This window comes from Gracilinanus agilis, chromosome 5, assembly GCF_016433145.1.
Source record: "Gracilinanus agilis isolate LMUSP501 chromosome 5, AgileGrace, whole genome shotgun sequence".
Classification (NCBI taxonomy): Eukaryota; Metazoa; Chordata; class Mammalia; order Didelphimorphia; family Didelphidae; genus Gracilinanus; species Gracilinanus agilis.
The window spans coordinates 48589799-48610717 of NC_058134.1; the positions used below are offsets into that span (position 1 = coordinate 48589799).

Sequence of the window (20919 nt, forward strand, 5' to 3'; positions counted from 1 at the left end):
AAGAAAAAAGGAAGGAAGGAAAGAAGGAAGAAATACTGGTTTACAAAGGCCTATAAAACTGTGCATACCCTTTGACCTGGTAATACCACTACTGGGTCTGTATTCCAAAGATATCATAAAAAAGGGGAGAGGATCTACTTGTACAAATATATTTATAGCAGATCTTTTTGTAGTGGCAAAGAAGTTGAAATTGAGGATGTGTCTTTCAGTTGGGGAAAGGCTGAACAAATCGTGGTAAATGTTGGTGATGGAATACTATTGTGCTATAAGAAATGATAAGCAAGATGATTTCAGAAAAAAGCTAGAAAGATCTGCAGGAACTGATGCAGAGGGATATAAGCAGAATTGGGAGAACCTTGTATACAATAACAGCCAGATTGGATGACAATCACCTGTGAAAACTTGGCTACTCTCAGCAATGTAGTGATATGGGACAATCCTGAAAGCTTTATAACAGGGAATGCTGTCTACCTCCAGAGAAAGAACTGTTGGAGTCATCTTTTACATCAGTGTATTTTTGGTTTTATTTTGGGGTTTGGATATGTATCACTTTGCTCTTGCAACAATGACAATATGGATGTGTATTTTGCATAATAATAAAAATTTTTAATTAAAAGAAAAAAAGAAATACTGGTTTATCATATGATAGCCAGTTGGTGGTGGTAATACAAAGTACTAAGGTGAGAGACCAGAGGCAGAAACATTTTTTTTTACTCAGCACCTACTTGTGTTCCAAGCACTGCACTGGGGACATAAAGAGATAAATGCAATAATTCTTGCCCTTAAAGAACTACATTCTATTGGGGGGGGTGATATGTATACACATATATATTCAGAACATATACAAAACAACAAGATAAGTTATATATTTAGGAATATTAAGAATAAATACAAAATAATACATCAATTTTGGTAGGGATGACATTAGCAGTGGGGGAGGGGGACTCTAAAGGTTTTCATGTAGAAGATGATGTTTAATGATAGAGAAGTTGCCCCATGTCTAAAAGAGGGGTTAGTGCCTGGATCAGAGCAGAGTATAAGATTCAAGGGAGAATGGATGAAAGGGTCAAGCTGAAGAATATGATAAGTGGTTAAAAGTGAGGATTCTAGTTCCACAATGAGCTCACACAATTTGCTTTAGTCAGCTTCCTGTAGGCAAGTACTTTTTTTGGTAAAACCACAAGAGGATGGTGCCTCTTTCCAACTTCCCCCAAGTCAGTTGTGGCTCCTGCCAATGGAACCAGTATTCCTTTTTGAAGCAAAAAGTTGCATCTAAAAATAGACACATTGGTTACCTTTTTTTCTATCTATGTGGATTGTCTCCCCAACTCCTAGAGAACAAAGTTGATTGCTACATTAATCTCCATAGTCACTAGCACAGTTCTAGTTTGACCCACACCACTCCCAAAATTATTCTTCTACTGCACAGAATTTGCCTACTTTACTCCCATGCTCAAAATTCTTCAATGGTTCTCAAATGTTTCTAAGGCAAGATACAAGCTCATTTGTCCAGTATTCAAGGTCTTTCACAATCTGGCTTCAACTTTGCCTTTTAAGCTTTCTTACCCAGTATTTATTTATATATGCCAATCAAATTGAACTGCTAACAGATTCTAGATATCAGCATTTCATCTCCATATTCAATGTCTTCCTATAAGCCATAGCTCATGCCTGGGAAGCACTAGTTCCTCTTGACAACCTTTCAGAATTCATATCTTTCTTTAAGTCTCAGCTCAGTTTCACTTCTTTCAAGTCTTCTCTACTCCCATTATTTACTGGTTCTCTCTCTCTCTCTCTCTCTCTCTCTCTCTCTCTTTCTCTCTCTCTCTCTCTCTCTCTCTCATATGTATATATATACATATATATATATATACTTATCATATTTGCTCCCCATATTACCTCCCACATGATAGTAGAGAGGTTGTCAGTTCCTTGAAGGCAGGGACTGTTTTGTCTCTGTATCTTTAGTACCTAGCACAGCAGTGCCTTGCACACAGTAGGCATCTTTTTGACACACCAGAAACACTAGATGGGCAATGCTTTATTCCTGACTCCTTTCTACTAATATTAGGTCTAGTTCTGCTTTCTCAACTGCATTCTGGACTTCCTCTTGTCTCCATCTCAGTCCCAAACTTAAACTCCTACTTGCTTTCTCTTCCCTATTCTTTTTCTTGTCTATACTCCCAATCTTAAAGCAAGTAAACTCTTTCCAGCTAATAGGTAAGGTCAGTCAAAGTCAAAACTAAGAGACTGAAATTCATCTTGCTTCCAACTGACTAATTCTAGTATTTTCCTTTCCTCTCGGTAATCTACTCGTTCACACTTAAGTCCTCTCACTTTAACCCCTACTAAAATATGCTTTTGCATTCACACTAAGGGAGAAATGACTAATAACAGATTAAAGCAATGCCCTCTAGTGGTATGTCCATTTTAACAGATAATCAATGCCTTAAGGCTAAAGGGATGACATATTTGGGGACTGGGCCACCTCTGAGATGGAGGATAGGGGAAACTCACAATTCTAGATTCCCTGATCCACCCCATATAATCTTAGCAATCCCTAAGTCAGATATGCTTATGAGGATATACAGCAGCAGACAGAGTCAGAGAATAACAGGAAGGATACCCAGCAATCTTCTCTTTTTCTTGGCTCCCTGGTGCTATGAACTTTCAGCTGGATTACACACTTCTCAAGGGCTAGAATTGTTTTACTTTCTGTCTTTGTATCCAAAGTATTGCATATGGTAGGTGCTTAAGAAAATGCTCTTTGACTGATTCCATGCATGCAGGCACCTCCACTAAACCCTTCATTTTTACAGACAAGGAAACAGAGACCAAGAGAGGGTAAGCAATTTTTCAAGATCACATAGGACTTTAGTGGCAAAGTTAGGACAAGAACCCAGATCTGTTGACCAACATTCCAGGCAATGATTTCTATATTATGCTCTGAGAAAGCCTTGATTTGAATGATAGATTGTTGGAAGAAAATGGAGATCATTGTTTATGATTTTTTTTCATTTTTTCCCTTCTTTCTCTCCTATTGATATGCTGGCCATCATAGTCTTATAGCCAAGAAAACTCCTCTGAGAAGAAAAATCCTTATACACATGCTCCAAGAACAAATTATGTCTCATTTAATGATCTTTGGGCCCATTAAGGAGTTAGACTCATAGAATCTCTCGATATTTGCCCTCAAACATTAGTGGAATAAGTTCCTTGGGTCCACCCTAATATGAGCTGGTTTGCCCTCAAATCTGAAGATTTAAACAGAAAACATAGTCAAAGCCTTTTAACAAGCAAGATAGCAGTGGCAGCAACATAACCCCTCAGAAAGAGAAGATTGTGTCAGCCTCCTTAACAAATAGATTAGAGGTCTTTTTAAAAATCATAAAAGTAAGATAATCATAAAGTTAGATCTTAAAAGGACCTTAGACATCATCTAGACCACCCTTCTCTTTTAATGGATGAAGAAACTCAGGTCTAGGGAGGTTAAATTGTCCAAGCTCAAACAAGTAGCAAGTGATGGAGTCAGCATTTGAACTTAGACCCATTACCCAAAATTCAGCACTCCTACTACAACATGTTGCATTTTGTGTTAGAAGTGGAAAGAAGCTGAGATATCATCCAGGCAGTGTCCTCATTTTACAGATGGGAAAACTGAGGTCTAGAGTAGAAAAATAGTCTACTCCAAAAGACTAGCCAGCACAGAATTCTTTCCACTTCATCTCAACCATCTCCCTTAAGTTCAGAGACACATTTGTGGGAGTTTCAAGCTTAAAAAATTGACAAATAGGCATTCATTCATTTTTTAGAACATGAAGCTCTGAATGTCCCTTAGGAAGGAAATAGAATGAAAGGCTGGAGCATATCCACAGGAGGGCAAATGAGATGATGAAGAAACTTGAGTCCTTTCCTTACGAGGCTAAGTTAAAGGAACTAGGGATGCTTAGTCTTTGGAGGAGAAAAAAACTAGCTAGGTTAGAGAAGCTTCATCTAAGTTTTTGAAGGGCCATTATGGAGAAGAGGGACTAGACTTGTTTTGTTTGATTCTTGAGTGGGTAGAAATTGTAGAGATGGTCTCAAAATCTTCCTCAGATTATAAACTGTCCAAAAGTGGAATAAGCCACTTAGTCTGATCATGAGTTGCCTATTTGGATGATTTGAAGCAGAAAATTAGTTGGTGACATTGGAGATGATGGTAAGAGGATTCCTACTTATGTATGAATTGGACTAGACCAGTGATGGGCAAAGTTTTTAAAGAGGGGCCCAAAGGAAACGAAATGCTCATCTGTCAGTCTGTTTCTAAGGCAACTCTTTCGAAGTTTCATTGCATTGTATCCTACTCATTGTATTCATCAGATTAGGAATAATGTCGCATCATGCAGCGGGAGATAGAACATTTCAGGGGGCCACATCAGGCCCAAGGGCTGTAGTTTGCCCATCACTGGACTAGACCATTGAGATCCCTTCCTCTAAGATGCTATGGTCATTTGGCTAGATTATAAACTTCTCAAGAAGAGAAACCAGTTCACTTTTTGTCCTTATATTCCATGTGAAGCACAATTCCTAGCAAAAAGTAGATTTCTTAATAAACTGTTCTTTAATTAACTCTATGCATGTATCTTTTCTAATCCCTTCATTTTACAAATGAGGAAACTGAGACAGAGAAATTAACTTGCCCAAGATCATGCAGAAAGTAAGTGAAAAGTTAGGACTAAAACTCAGATTTGATGGCTACCATTTCAGCAAAGCTTTCCAAAACATACTCTGAGATAGACTTGATTTTAATGACAAACTATTTGAGCTGGATGGGGGTCTTTGCTTATGATTTATCTTCTTTTCCCTTTAATCTCTCCTGTTGATATACTGGCCATCATTTTTCTTGAATTTAAGAAATGTAATGAAATTTCTTAAAATCACCTTAGAGTATGTGTGAAAATTGAAAGCAACTCTATGGGGAAGAAACAAATACCAGACAAAAGGATAAGGAAACCAGACTACAGATGCCTTGTTTTTGCAAGAAAAGAATTGCCAAGGCAGGTCTGGTCAGCTAGGGTGTCTATTTATACAGAGGAAAAAGGAGAAGTATCCACTTAGTTCTTAAAAACATTGTGGTGATGATATCCTAAGGCCAACTAAAGCCAACTGTGAAGAGACAGGCAGTCATATCCAAGTAGCAAAAGGAAAAATGCTAAAATCCCATATTCTTCTTAATCCACTATTCTTTATTTCTCTTCTTTATCCTTAGTAATGCTAACCTGATTCCCCTCCCTCCCCCTCACCCTGGAAAAAAATAAAACCCTTCCTGGGGAACAGTTCCTCTTTTTCACTCTCACTTCCTCCACTATCAGCTCATGTCTTGTCCATGTAGATGACCTTCTCCCCTTTGCAGACCCAAGCTGAATTGAATTTTCAGTTTGCTCACAATTATGAGCAGAGGTTACACAATTATAAAAGACCACTTAATGGAAAGTTACAGAAAGTCTAAATTATTAAAACTAAAGAGGACTGATTTCTAGGATCCCTTAATCTGGTCATATATATAACTGGAACACACTAATCCCACCTATTTCCATTGTGGAAACTCCAGACTTAACATCCATAGGGAGTCCTGGTCTTGGTCTTGATTCCAAGTAATGGTGCTGACATGCATTCCAGTGGAACCCAATATTCTGAATTTTCCCCTGATCTGAAAAAAAAACTGATTACCATGCTAGGTGATTTTTCCAACTCTGGATTCCTATTTCTACTTCTAAAGAGCACTGGCCCTGCCTACCAATACCTAGGGAAGAATTTCTTGGGGGCCCTATTTCAGATATACTGGCATTGCTCTTTTACCACTTCAAGAAAATAGAAAAGTGAAATGTAGACGATTTTCACAGAAAAGTGAAAATATAAAAAAAGTGAAAAGCCTTCTTATAACCATATATACCAGCAATACTATAGGTTATTACATTCCCATTAGTAGAAAAGAAAGACAAATTTATTCATACATAAGTACTAATCCCAAATCATTGAAACAAAGATCCACTCAAGTTGTTTTAGCACAAAATACAATTCAGACTATTCTCACAAAAATCTTCAGAGGCTATGGGATCCTTTACATTGCTAGTCCTGGCTGAGTGGTCCAAACACCTTTGCCAAGAGATCTCCATGGTGCTGATCAAGGTGCAACTAGGACAGCTAGCTGCAAGGAAGAGGTTCATGGATGAAGCAGGAGAGTGATGAACATCGAATATAAACAAATAAGACCTAAATCAGCAAGTATACTTAGGGGCCAGGAGAATGGACCAGCAATGAGCTAGCCATAATATCCACAGGACAGGCAGAAAACATAGTCAGTGGTCAAACCAGAGTCCAAAGAAACTAAGTATTCAACAAGGCAGGTCATCTACCCTGCCTAACAATCCTACTACTCTCTCTTCTTATTCCTTTGAATGGGCTTCAGGAGTGGACAGCTCCTGGATATTTCCTGCATTTCCCAAATGGAAATTTACAGAGCAGTGTCTAAGAAACAAAGGCATTTGCTGTGGAGGAAACATCAACTAACCTCTGCTGATGTGCAAATCTCTTATTTCCAGAGACAAGCCTAGAAAAGACATTATGGACATTTATTATTTTGTTTTGTTTTGTTTCATGCCCTTACCTTTTATCTTAGAATCAATATTAAGAACAGCAATTGAGGTTAAGTGACTTGCTCAGGGTCACATAGCCAGGAAGTGTCTTAGGTCAGATTGGAACCCAGATCTGGTTCTCTATCCATTTAATCACCTAGCTGCTCCTGGACATTTATTGTTAAAAGTCCATCATGAACTCTGCTTCCCTGGAAAAAGTAATCTCTTCCTCTTCTAAACATTGTGAAAACTCATTTGCTACTTTTCATGAAATGCACAGTATTGTCATTATTATACTGAGAGGCAGGCTACCATAGTGGATAGAGCACTGGGCTTGGAATCAGGAAGACCTGAGTTCAAATACAACTCCAGATATTATCCATGTGACTCTAGGCAAAGTCATTTAATACCTCTCAGGCTCAGTTTCCTCATTTGTAAAATGGGGATAATAGCACCTACCTCATAGAGTTGGTATAAGAACCAAAAGATAATATTTATAAAGCACTTTACAAATGTTGGATGGCTAGGTGGCACAGTGGATAGAAAGAGTGCCAGGCTTGGAGTCAGGAAAACCTGAATTCAAATCCAGCCTCAGATAGTTACTAGCTGTGTCACCCTGTGCAAATCACTTAACCCTGTTTGTCTCAGTTTCCTCATCTATAAAATGAACTGGAGAAGGAAATGGCAAACCACTCTAGTATCTTTGTGAAAAAAAATCCCAAATGGGGTCACCAAGAGCTTGGCACAATTGAAAAAAATGATAAATGTTAGCAATTATTAACATTGAAAATCAGGTATCAGGATGACTCAGGTTCAAGTCCCAAATCTCTCAAAGCTGCTGAATATTTGTGGATCTACATTGCTAGAAGGAGTTTCCCCACCAGGCAGCTCCCAATACCAATGAAATTACAGGTTCAAACAATCCCCTCCCAATAGCAATGATGATTTCATATGTACCTATTGACAACTGGAAACACTTAGAGGACTAGAAGCACTTAGAGGACTTATGATTATGATTCTTATCATCTTATGATTCTCTGCATCTTTCATTGCCAATGGCTCAGTAAATAGCCCTATTTGGTTGGAGCCAATAATTAAAAATTGGTTATGTAGGGGCAGCTGGGTAGCTCAGTGGATTGAGAGCCAAGCCTAGAGACAGGAGGTCGTAGGTTCAAATCTGGCCTCAGACACTTCCCAGCTGTGTGACCCTGGGCAAGTCACTTGACCCCCATTGCCCACCCTTACCAATCTTCCACCTAAGAGCCAATACACAGAAGTTAAGGGTTTAAAATTTAAAAAAATTGGTTATGTAAGTCACAAAATAATAAAACACTGTAGCTTAAAGGTACCTTAGAGAACAGAGAATCAGACTTTGAGCTCGAAAGGGTCTTAGAGGCCATGGAGTATAACCTTACCATTTTACAGTTGAGGAAACTGAGGTCCATAGAGGAGATGTGACTTGCCCAAAGTCAATCGGCAAACATTTGTTAAGTGCTCACGACGTGCCAAGATCTGTGCTTTCTGTGTGTTTAGGCTGTATATGAAGACAAAAACAATACCTGCTTTCATACAGTTCACATTCTAATAATACAGGAGATAACATGGAAATAACTAGCAACACACAATAGAATAGATGGAAGTTCATCTCACAGAGGATGGCACTAACAGCTGGGGAGACTAGGGGAAGGCTACCCACAAAAGTTAGGTCTGAAGTGATGCTCTTTTTGTATTCCCAGCACTTAACAGAGTGCCTGGCACATAGAAGCCACTTAATAAATATTTATTGAATGAATTGAATAACCATGTTACCAGAGTCAATCCTTACAAATTCCCTCTGAAGTAGGTATTGTTATTATACGTCTTTTATAGATAACAAGACTGAGGACAAGAGGCTAAATGAGTTCTCAGGGGTTACCCAACTCATAGATTTTTTTTCCATTTTTTATTGTCATGCAAAACACACTTCCATGTTGGTCGTTGTTGAAAGAGTACATTCCTACATAACCAAAACCCCAAAATAAAACCATAAATACACTGATGTAAAAGACGACTCCAACAGTTCTTTCTCTGGAGGTGGAGAGCATTCCCCGTCATGTCTTTCAGGATTGTCCCAGATCATTGCATTGTTAAGAGTAGCCAAGTTTTCACAGATGATCATTGTCCAATATTGCTGGGTTTGTGTACAATATTCTCCCACTTTTGCTTATTTTGCTCTGCATCAGTTCCCACTGATCTTTCCAGCTTTTTCTGAAATCGTCTTGTTTATCAGTTCTTATAGTACAATGAACTCATAGGTTTATGAGATAAGATTTGAACCAAGGACATTTCTGACTCCAAAGCCAGGGTTCTAGACACAGCCTTTTAGTTGCCTCACCAAGGGCAGGTGAAGGAGATTGAGGTTATTGAGAATATGAGGATCCCTCATCTAGCCAGAATGGCTTTGGTCAAGTTCACTTGATGGTAGGATGGTGGCCCAAAGGACATTCTGAAATTCCTTCCAACCAGGACTTATTTCCAAAATCATTTCTAGCCCTTTACCCTTTACCTTGACTAGCATTTCAAGAGGGCTGAGCATTAGAATAATGGCATAATTACAAAGGCCACAAGGAGGCAGTCTTCTTTAAATTTTCAATGCTCCATGATCAAAAGGATTTCATGTTCTTGAAGTAACTGAGACAATGAAATGAACCTTCCTAAATAATAATGTCTGTTTGCCTTTCACATTTCCTCTTTCTGAACATATGTCAATAAATGTTCTGTTTACGAACAGCCTCCTACTCCATACTCTGGGAAAACAAATCTTAAATCCTTCTTCTCCATAAAGCTGTGTCTAGAAGGAATAGAAAGGAATCAAGGATCTCTGGACTTAGCTTTAGTCTAGTCTAGAAGTTCCTAACTTGGGATCCATAAACATTTTCAGAAAATGTTTTTATAACCATATTTCAATATAATTTATTTTGTAGTCACATATATTTTCTTTCTGTACACTGAAAAACATTACTCTGGTCCATGGGCTTCATAAGACTTCCAAAGGGGTCAATAACACAAAAAGGTTTAAGCACCTCCGATCTAGTCCAAACCCTACCATTTTACAGATAAGGACCAAAAGGTTTTGCCTGGGATGCCATAAGAAGATTAATCCGGTTCCCCTCCCCCCCCCCATACAAAACAAACTTGCAGAAAATTCCTCCACCAAAACACAGAAGAAAAACAACTGCTTGAACACATGGGCTGATGGGGATATTATTGGGGATGTAGACACTAAATAATTACTCTAGTCCAAAGATCAATAATATGGAATTAGGTCTTGATCAATGATACATGTAAAACCCAGTGGAATTATATGTCGGCTAAAGGGGCTTAGGGGGATTTAGGGGAGAGGGAAAGAACATGAAATATGTAACTATGGGAAAATATTCAAAATTTAAATTTAAGAAAAGAAAAGAAAATACAAATTTCCTCCATCCCTTCCCTGTCCTAAACTTCCCTACTACTGTTAAAGACATAACCATCATTCCCATCAGCATGCCCACAACCTCACTGTTCTACCCATCATAAGAACTCACCAAGAGGTGTCCTGGAGCCAGCAACTTGAAAGCTGATTGTTAAATTTTCAGTGTGAGTATTCACATTTCAAAAATCAGGAAACACTATAGATCAGGGCTTGATTTATTATTTTGTTGATTGTCTACATGTAATAAAGGACCAGGATAAAATGTTAATAATTCAGGTAAATCTTACAAATCTACATTATTTCCAAAGTCAATTGTTTTTGTTTTGCTTTTTTACAAATTACATGCAGAGAGCCAGTGGTTAAACATTTTTTAACAGAGCACTGAATTTACCTCATATATCCAATCTGTCATCATATCTTGTAGTTTTTAATCTAATCCAGACATCCCCTTCCCTCCCCAACTCACAGAGCCAACACCCTGGTAAAGACCCTCATTACTTCTCTCTTGGATACTACAATAGGCTTCTAGTTGGTCTCTCTGCCTCATTTCTCCCCATTCAATCTATCTTCAATCCACTCAGCCATTGATCATTTTTCTGAAGTACATCTTTGATCACTCACTCACCGGCTTAACATACAGTCTTCTGTTCAGTGTTTGAAGTTTTTCCCAAGCTGTCCTCTTCCTATTTTTCCATTCTTCTTCCTGTTACTCTCCTTCACACACTCTGTGATCCAGCTCTAACTGACCTGCTTGAAGTTCCTCCATTTCCCAATCCCATCCTTTTGCCTTCATACCTGGAAGGCTCTGCCCTTCCCCTCCACTCTTCATTTTCTCTGACTTCCTTAAAGAATCAAATCAAATCCCAACTGCTGCAATCCCCTCAATTTGTTAATATCCTTCAGATCTCCTCCATCTGCTTTGTTCAGTAGAGCCCCATTTACATGACCAATGCATTCCAAGACCTTTGCAAATGTTGAAAATTGTGCATAATAGCAAACTCCATTATTTAATATTTTCTCATATGAACATACCCTATGCATTTTAGATTTTTTTCTTAGGCATATCCGAGCTACCAGAATCACTGCTCTTGTCCTTTGGGGTCATTCCTAATAACTGAATAGAATTAATGAAACAAAGAGAAGCATGGCTCTGGAGCATGGACGTGCCTTTTTAGAAATGAAAACTCCAGACAAATATTGATGTGGGATCTAATGTTTGGTGCAAAATAGAGGAATGATTCATACTACTGCTTAGGAGAGTGAGAACAAGCATGATTGAGTGAATTGTTGCAAGACTCAACAATGTTTGGGGAAATGGCACAAAATTTAGTTCGTAATTAAAATTTTTATTTTATGCATTTTCAGCCTTTATTCCTTTCATTGTCAATCACATATAATCTGAATTCAGGTGTGTTGAATTCATGTAAAATGGGGTCCTTCTGTCCTTCCCTAACTATTTATAGCTTGTGTCCCCACTGCCCTTTATAATGTGAGTTCCACAAAGTTAGACACTGTTTTTTGCCTGTCTGCACATTCCTAGTACTTCATGAAGTAAGCAAATAGTAAGGCCATGGTGATTGAGCACCATGACTTTCTAAGTCCATTTTCATGAATAAGGTGAACCAGAGTCATACAATGAAGGCTCCCTCTTCCAAAAGTCCTCCTTGGCAGATCTCTCTCTTCTCTAAAATCCACCAACCCTTTGGTCTGTTCCTCTCAGTTGGCACCGACTACATACCAGAGCCTTGAACTGTAATTTAGCTGCCTGGTTTGCCTACACTCTGTCTTGATTTTCAATCATTGCAACACTGAAGTTTTTTTTAGTTTATATTTTTTCCAATTGCATGCAAAAACCATTTTTCACATGTTTTGAAAGATTTTAAGTTCCAAATTCTCTCCTTTCTCCACTTTGCTCTCCCCACCTTGAGAAAGCAAACAATTTGGCTGGCTTATCACAGGAAACACACCATACCCTTTCAAAGACTTTGAGTCACAGTTAGCACCCAGCTTTCTGAGCAAGACTAGAAAACCTGAAGCAGCCTGATTCTTTTCAAAAGGACAAGGTAGGTGGGGAATGAGTGTCACTCATTTCTTTTTAATGGTTGGGTGCATGCACACACAAATACACACTCACATCTTCCATACCTTTCAAGGTCCCATTCACATAGAACAATATGCAAGCTTTATGGATGTATCTTATACACGAGGACCTTCTATGGGTAGCCAACATGGGAGCTGGGAAAAATTAATTTGATTCTTTTCCTCCACTTACAAAACAAAATTACAGAAAGTTCCTCCACCCTTTCCCTCTCTGAAACTTCCCTATTACTGTTAAGGGCATGACCAGCATCCCCATTACCATGCTTACAACCTCACCATTAGCTCTGATTAGTCTCTAGGACTCAACAAGAGGTGTCCTGAAGCCAGCAACTTGAAAGCTGATTGTTAAATTTTCAGTGTGAGCATTTACACCTCAAGAAATAGGACACATTATAGTTTGGGCACTTCATGAGCCTATTCTGGGCTCACACCAGGGTACCTGTATATTCTTAGTACCTATCTACTTGAAGGGTCATAAGAAGATTCATCTGACTTGTTTTTTACAGCAAACAAACTTGCAGAAGTTCCTCTATACTATCCCATCTCCTGAAATTCTCTATTACTGTTGAGGGCAAGACTGTCATCTCAATCCCCAAGTCTACATCCTCACCATCAGCTCTAACTCATCACTAGAACTTACCGAGAGCTGTACTGGAGCCAGTAACTTGAAAGTTGATGGTTACATTTTCAGCATTATATTTTACATGTCAGAAATCAAGAAACGCTACAAATCAATTATTTAATTATTTTTATTTATTTTCTACACTTAATAAAGTTCCAGGATAAAATGTTAGCAATGCAGGTAAATATTTTTAAAGTATCCTGTATACATTTTTTTTCCAGAGAGAAAATTGTTAAGCATTCATCAATTTATCACACCACTGAACTCACCTCATATAGCCAATCTATTGTCATATCTTGTGGTTTCTACATTAACAATATTTCTTCCATGTGTTCCACCTCACATATCCAATCTGTTGTCATATCTTGTGGTTGTTACCCCTATTACATCCAATCCATATAACCCCTTCCCTCCCCAATTCACACAGTCAACATCTTGGTCTCAGTCCTTAATACTTCTCTCTTAGACTACTGTGATAGGCTTCTAGTTGGTCTCACTGACTCAAGTCTGTCCTCACTCAATGCATCCTCTAATCACCTCCCAGTCATTTCTCTAAAGGATAGTTTTGATCATGTCACTCACCTGTTCCCTATTAGTGGCAGGATCAAACATAAAGTCCTCTGCTCAGCATTTAAAGTTCTTCCCAATCTGCCCCCTTCCTATCCTTCCATTCTTCACCCATGTTACTCCTATTCATGCACTTTGTGATCCAACTATACCAGTGGTTCCCAAACTTTTTTGGCCTACCGCCCCCTTTCCAGAAAAAATATTACTTAGCCCCCTGGAAATTACTTTTTTTTAATTTTAATAGCAATTAATAGGAAAGATAAATGCACCTGTGGCCATCACCGTTCCCCTGGATCACTGCAGCACCTACCAGCAGGTGATAGAGTCCACTTTGGGAATCACTGAACTATACTGACCTGCTTGAAGTTCCTCCCACCTCCACACTTTTGCCCTTATTAGTACCTCATCCCTGGAAGGCTCTGCCCCTCACCTCCACCTCTGAGTTTTCCTGACTTCTTTCAAGAGTTAGCTCAAATCCCAAATTCTGCACTACCCAATCTCCCCAACTACTAATGCCCATTAGATCACTTCCATCTACTCTTTTTTGAATACATGATTTGTTATAAATATATAATAGATAATAATAAATATTCTTATTCAAGAGAAGCAAATGCTCACATTAGTTATGTCCAAAAAAAATCTATTTCTCATTCTTTCCCTCCCCATCCCTTTCCCCACTCCCCAAGAAGACAGGTAATATGATACAAGTTATACATATATTATCTATCACATACAACATGTTTGTCATGTTGTGAAGCAAGAAACATATTGCCTACACTAGAGAAAAATTCATGGAGGAAAGAGGAAATAAAGTGAAGAATGGTATGTTTCAATCTGCATTGGAACTCCCCATCTGTTCTTCCTATGGTGGTGGATATCCATTTTCATCATGAGTCCCTTGGAGTTGTCCTGGATCCTTGTCTTGTTGATAATAGTTAAGTCATTCACAGTTGATTGTCAAACATTATTGTTATTACGGAGTATGACATTCTCCGGGTTCTGCTCATTTCACTTTGCATCAGTTCATATTAGTCTTTACATGTTTTTTTGTGATCTTATTTATTCTTATGGAACAGTACTATTCTATTACAATCATATACCACAGCCATTCCTGAACTGATGGACATCCCTTCAGTTTACAGTTCTGGCTGCTATAAATATTTTAGAACATATAATTTCCTTTCCTTTTTCCTTGATCACCTTAAGAAATAACCTAACAATGGTACTACTTGGATCAAAACGTATTCACGGTTCTGTAATTCTTTAAGTATAATTCTAGATTGCTCTGCAAAATGATTGGATCAGTTCATAGTTCCACAAACAATATATTAGTGTCCCTATTTTTCCATATCCCCTCATACATTTGTCAGTTTTCCTTTTTGCCATTTTAGCAAATCTAATAGGTGTGAAATGATATTTCAAAGATTTTTATTTGCATTTCTCTAATCAATAATGATTTAGAGTATTTTTCATGCAGTTATACATTGTTTTTATTTCTTCATCCAAAAACTATCTATTCATATTCTTTGGCCACTTGTCAGTTGGGAATGGCTCATGCTTTTATGTATTTGGCAAAGTTCTCTATAAAGTTTAGATATGAGACTTCTATCTGAGAGACTGTCTATAAATTTTTTTCCTAACCTTGCTTTCCTTCTACTCTTGGCTACATTAATTTTATTTGTACAAAACGGTTTCTATTTAATGTATTCGAAATTATCCATTATTTGTTTCACAATGGTTTTTATCTCTCTCTATTCTTTATATATTTTATACATACCTAGCTGTTTTACCTCTCTTTACAATGTAAATGAGGTCAGAGATTGATTTATGACTGTGTGCATATCCTTGGCACTTCATAAAGTGTCTAGCAAAGTGATGGGCAAACTTTTTAAAGAGGGGACCAAAGGAAAGGAAATGTTCATCTGTCCATCTGTTTCTAAGGCAACTCTTTGGAAGTTTCATTGTATTGTATCCTACTCATTGTGTTCGTCAAATTAGGAATGATGTCCTGAGGCTGGATAGAACATTTCACGGGCCATAGTTTGCCCATCACTGGTCTAGCACATAGTAAGGCCATGTTGACTGAGCACCATGGGTCTTTAAAAAAAAGTCCTTGTGTTCCACCTTAGAATTGATACTATGGGTTGGTTCCAAGGCAGAAGAGAAATAAGGGCTAGGTCTATGTTGGCAAACCTATGGCATGCATGCTGGAAGGGCTGCTCCCTTCCCCCTCTCCACACCTCTGCCTGGAAGCCCAATGGGAGCACTTCCTCCCTCCCCTGGCTAGGGTATGGGAATAGCTCACATGTGGTGTGAGGGTGCAGTTTGGGCACTCCTCGTTTTCTAAAAGGTTGACCACCACTGGCCACTAGATAATGGAAGTTAAGTGACTTGCTCCGGATCATATATGTACCTTACAGCATTGTTGGGAAGCTCACATGAAACCATGTGCCAATCAAAAATATTCAAAGACTATGGAAATGTCAATGATTATTATGACCAAAAAAGGATATTTTAACTTTTTGTAATTAAAATTAATTTATGAAACAAAGTCCCCTTTCCTCAGTTGCTGAGGCAAACTACTTTCTCAAGTCACTTTCTTTTCTTTCTTTTTTCAACCCTTCACTTCCATCTTAGAATAATACTTTGTATTAGTTCTAGGGCAGAAGAGAGGTAAGAGGTAAGCAATGGTAGCTAAATGGCTTGCCCAGGGTCACACCAACGAGAAGTGGCTCTGGCCAGATTTGGACCCAGGACCTCTCGTTTCTAAACCTGGCTCTCTATTCCCTGAGCCTTCAAGCTGCCCCCACCAAGTTTTAATGATTGAGTTTTAATGCCCCCACCAAGTTTCTTTCCAAGTTTTAATGACTGAGGTGAATCAGCGTCATACAGTAAAAGCACCCTTTTCCAAAAGTCCTCCTCGACAGACATCTCTCTTCTCTGAACTCCATCAGTCCCTCTTGTCTATACCACTCACTTAGCCCTGAGTGCAGTCTGAAGCCTTGCACTCATTTAGCTGCCTCATTTGCCTATGCTATGCCTTGCCTCTTGCATCAGTGAATTAAAAAAAAAACTTTCTTGACATTTTATTTTCCCCAATTACATGTAAAAATCATGTTGAACTTTCATTAAAATTTTTTTAAGTTCCAAATTCTCTCCCTTCCCCCCGTTTTGCTCCCCCCTCTTTGAGAAGGCAAGCAATTTGACTGGCTTATCACAGGAAACGCACCATAGCCCTTCAAAGACTTTGAGTCATATTTAGCACCCAGCTTTCTGAGCGAGTCTAGCATTGACTAGGAAACCTGAAGCAGCCGCGTCCTCGGAGCCACAGTCGAAAGAACAAGGTAGGTGGGGAATGAGTGTCACTCGTTTCGGGGACCTGCATGCATCTGTCACACCTTTCATGGCCCCATTCAGATAGAACAGCATCCAAGCTTTGTGGGTCTACTGTGTGCCCGAGGACCTTCTCTGGGCAGCCAACACACCGGGGCACAAGCCACACTCGATGAGCCCATTCTAGGCTCACTCCAGGGTACATACATGTTCTTAGTGCCCATCCACATGCAGGGTCCATTGGTTTCGCAGACACACAGCAGGCACCCATACCCATTAGGGCTCCAGGATCGTTTTTGCATGAACACGTGCATCCATTTCCATACACGTGCAGGCTATTTGTCTATCCACAGCACACGTGCATTCATTTACCAAATAAACACATTTTTCCCCACTGTCAATTGTCTCAGCTCCCCTAAACCTACATGTCTCTTACAGACAACTTGGAAATTTCCTATTCCCAAAGTTTCTTTGCTGCTGTTCTTTTGTTGACTTACTGAGCTTTTCATCTTTGACCTAATTTAATTCAAAATATATGCTTATCGAGCTATTTGACTTTAGTCATTTCTTCTTCAGTCTGACTCGAAGTATTTTTCTTATTCCCTACCTGATCCTTGAGGAAGCCTAGGGCTGGGGAAAGAGGGCTGGTTTGGGAGTCAAAGGCCACACAATATGATGGTTGGAGCAGTGGACTGATCCTTAATCTATCTTCACACTCTTATTGGCTATGCAGCCCTGGATAAGTCAATTCATTTTTCTGTGCCTCAGTTTCCACATCTCCTCTAAGATGGAAGTGAAGGGTTGGATTTGATGATTTCTGAGGTCTTCTCTCCCTCTAAAATCTATCATCCCATGACCTGGGTTTAAATCTGAGCTCTGTCACTTGCAAGACGAGTCATTTTACCGGGATGGCCCACAGCTTCCTTATCAGCAAAATGAAGATGGTTAGATGAGATGAGCTTGAACGTCTCCTCCAGATCTCAATCTATGATCCTATGACCTCATCTAAATTTTCTTATGGATAAAAGATGTGGTCTTCTGGGCTCTGCAGTGGTTGCTGGGAGATGCCAGAGTCTGGTCACTCGCCAATATGTGCAAATAATTGAAATTGCCTCAGATTGAATGCAGAATATAACCAACTCTCTTATTCAGGGACCCTGAAAAAGTTGTTTCTGCGTGCTAGAGGAGCTCTTGCTGCAGATGAGTAAATCTGCATCCACTGAGCATTTTTCAAACCCTGAAATAGTGTACATACGTCATTCATATTATTTCTCTGTAGACTTTCCCTTTTGGTAAACAAATGATGAAACAAATTAAACAGGCACATGAATGGAACAAATCACCATATAGCATGAGCATAACTTTTAAAAATTAAATATGAATATTAATTTTTGGCAGGTAGAATCTGAATTAAATTGGATTTTAAAGACAGTATGATGGGGCAGTGAGGTAGTTCAATGGAGAGAGTGCCACGAGTTGAGAGGATGTGGGTTCAAATCTGGCCTCAGATATTTAAGTGACCTTGACCAACTCATTTAACCCCAGTTGCCTAGCCCTTGCCCTTCTGCCTTAAGAGTTGTTATTGGATCTTTATTTTTTCTTTTCTTAAAGACAGCATGATGTACTTTGATGACAGTAGAAACTCTTGGAGACTGCAGGAAATGTGGGAATATGTAGCAAGTGAATTTGGCTAATAATCATAATCGCAAAGACAGCTCAGCCAGGCCTGGAGATGGGAGGTCCTGGGTTCAAATTTGGCCTCAGATACTTCCTAGCTGTGTGACTCTGGGCAAGTCACTTAACCCCCATTGTCTAGCCCTTACCTCTCTTCTGCCTTAGAACCAATATGCAGTATTGACTCTAAGACAAAAGGTAAGGGTTTAAAATATTAATAATGATTACAACTAACATTTCTATTGGGCTTTAAAATTTACAGATCACCTTAAATATCTCATCTGGCCCTTACAACAAGCCTGTGAGGTAGGGGCTACCATTATCCCATTTTACATATGAAGAAACTGAGGCAGAGAAAGGTTCAATGACTTCACAGTCATTCAGCTAGTGTCTGAACTCGAGTCTTCCTAATTCCAGTTCTAACATTCTATCCTCTGTGCCACGTATCTGCCTCTAAACTAAATGAGAACATGGATCCTAGGAAGTTCTCTTGCCTCATGTGGAGAAAGAGAAATAGGAATTTTAGAAAGGTAGGACAGTAGTGGGGAGGAGAGAGTTGCCTTCAGTGTCCTTAAGAGTAGTTTCGGGAAAATAGACTCCAAGGGGGGGAGAGGGGGAACAGTCCCATGATGCAGTGGAACGATGACTCAATTTTACGAAATCTCCACTTTATTCTCTTCCAGGAAGGGAGGTATACCTTTCTGTCCTGAGCTTAAGAAAAGAGCCTTCAATTCTCTGCTCTCTGTGCCTCCCCTCCTCCCTCAACCTCTTTTCCTACCCCATCAGATGAAGACGATGATAAGGCTTGCAGGTTTTCTACCTAACTAGTCTAGCAAAAAGCCTCAGTCAGTTGATTTCTCCTTTCACCTTTGCAAACTTGCTGATTAGTGTTAAATTTGAATGAGAACCATACAAGGTGATGAAAATTTTAGTCTGTCAAACTATCTTCTTCTAGTGAGCTCCCTGTCCCTGGGTGATACCAAGTGAAAACTAACTGACTCCTTGTCAAGAACACCAGAGAAGGGGGCAACTGGGTGGCTCTGTGGATAGAGAGACAAGCCTAGAGAGGGGAGGTCCTGAGTTCAAACCTATCCTTGGATACTTCCTAACTGTGTGACCTTGGGCAAGTCACTTAGTCCCCATTTACTAGCCCTTACCACCTTTCTGCCATGGAACCAATATACAGTATTCATTCTAAGACAGAAGGTAGAGGGTTTTGTTTGTTTGTTTTTTTAAATGCAGGAGAAGGAAATCATGATTCAGATCAAGGTTGGCTTGGCTGCATGATTTGTTCCAGCTCTTAGATTCTGCTAGTCTGACTTCCTTTCTACCTATCAAAGTGTGTAGCTATACATGCATGCCTACATTCTTCATTATTGGGAGTGTTCCTCAGAGGTTCAAAATAATGAATATTAAAAGAACCCCCCTGGTTAGACCCCCCCACACTCTTGTCCCATACAATCTCCTTCACTTTGATATCCCCTCTGAATTTTCATTGTTGCTGTTTAGTTGAATTCGATTCTTCATGACCTCATTTAGGGTTGGATAGGCCTTGGCCAAGATACTGGAGTAGATTGCCATTTCTTTCTCTAGTTTATTTTACAGCTGAGGAAACTGAGGCAAACCGGGTTGAGTGACTTGCCTAGGGCCACTCAGCTCACAGATGTCTGAGTTCTGATTTGAACTCAGATCTTCCTGACTCCAGGGCCAGTGTTTTCTCCACTGCACCACTTAGCTGCCCACTGAATTTAGCTCAAATTTAAAAATTATTGTCTAGAATAGTTGGGGGAAAAAGTGCTAGATTTAAAGTCAAAACATCTGGATTCAAATCCTGTACTTGGGTTACCCTGGAAAAATCACTTAAAGATTTTTGGGTCTCAGTTTCTTCATCTATAAAATGAGAGGATGAACAACTTCCAAGTTGCCTCTAGTTTTAAAGCTACAATATCATCATCTTCAGAATTTAGCATTGAACTGGGCTTTCTCAAATCAAACCAAGCCTGATAGTATCTAGTAAGCCCTTATTATGTGCCAGGTACTATCTTAAGAGCTGGTGATACAAAGAAAGGCCCCAAACACCTGCCTTCCAGGGGATCACATTCTAATAGGAGAGACAACAAGCAAATGAATAGAGAAAGAAAATAAGTCTGGGGTGTACTATAGCCAGCGTATGTTGGGGTTTCCTTTTTAGACCCTTACCTCTATCTTAGAATCCATACCAAGTATCCATGCCAAGGCAGAAAGAGCAATAAAGGCTAGAAACTGATACTGTGTATTGGTTTCAAAGCAGAAAAATGATAAAGGCTAGGCAATAGGTGTTGAATGGCTTGCCCAGGGTCATACAGCTAAGCAGTGTCTGAAGTCATATTCAAATCCAGCACCTCCCATCTCCACACCTAATTTTCATTCCACTGAGCCACCCAGCTGCCCCTTTAGTACAGTTTTAAGCTGCATACAGAGTAGATGGGAGGCATCCTGAGAGGGGAAGTCATTAGGAGAGAGAAGACAAGGAGACAGGTTTCTTAGATCCAGTGGGATTTGAGCTTAAAGGAAAT

At 39.3% G+C, this 20919-nt stretch overlaps 1 protein-coding gene across 1 annotated transcript in view; it reads left to right on the forward strand.

Annotated features, from left to right (window-relative positions):
* The window catches only part of CDK6 (cyclin dependent kinase 6), a 1314442-nt gene that overhangs the window by 248769 nt on the left and 1044754 nt on the right, over window positions 1-20919 (forward strand). The gene's annotated exons all lie outside the window — the stretch shown is intronic.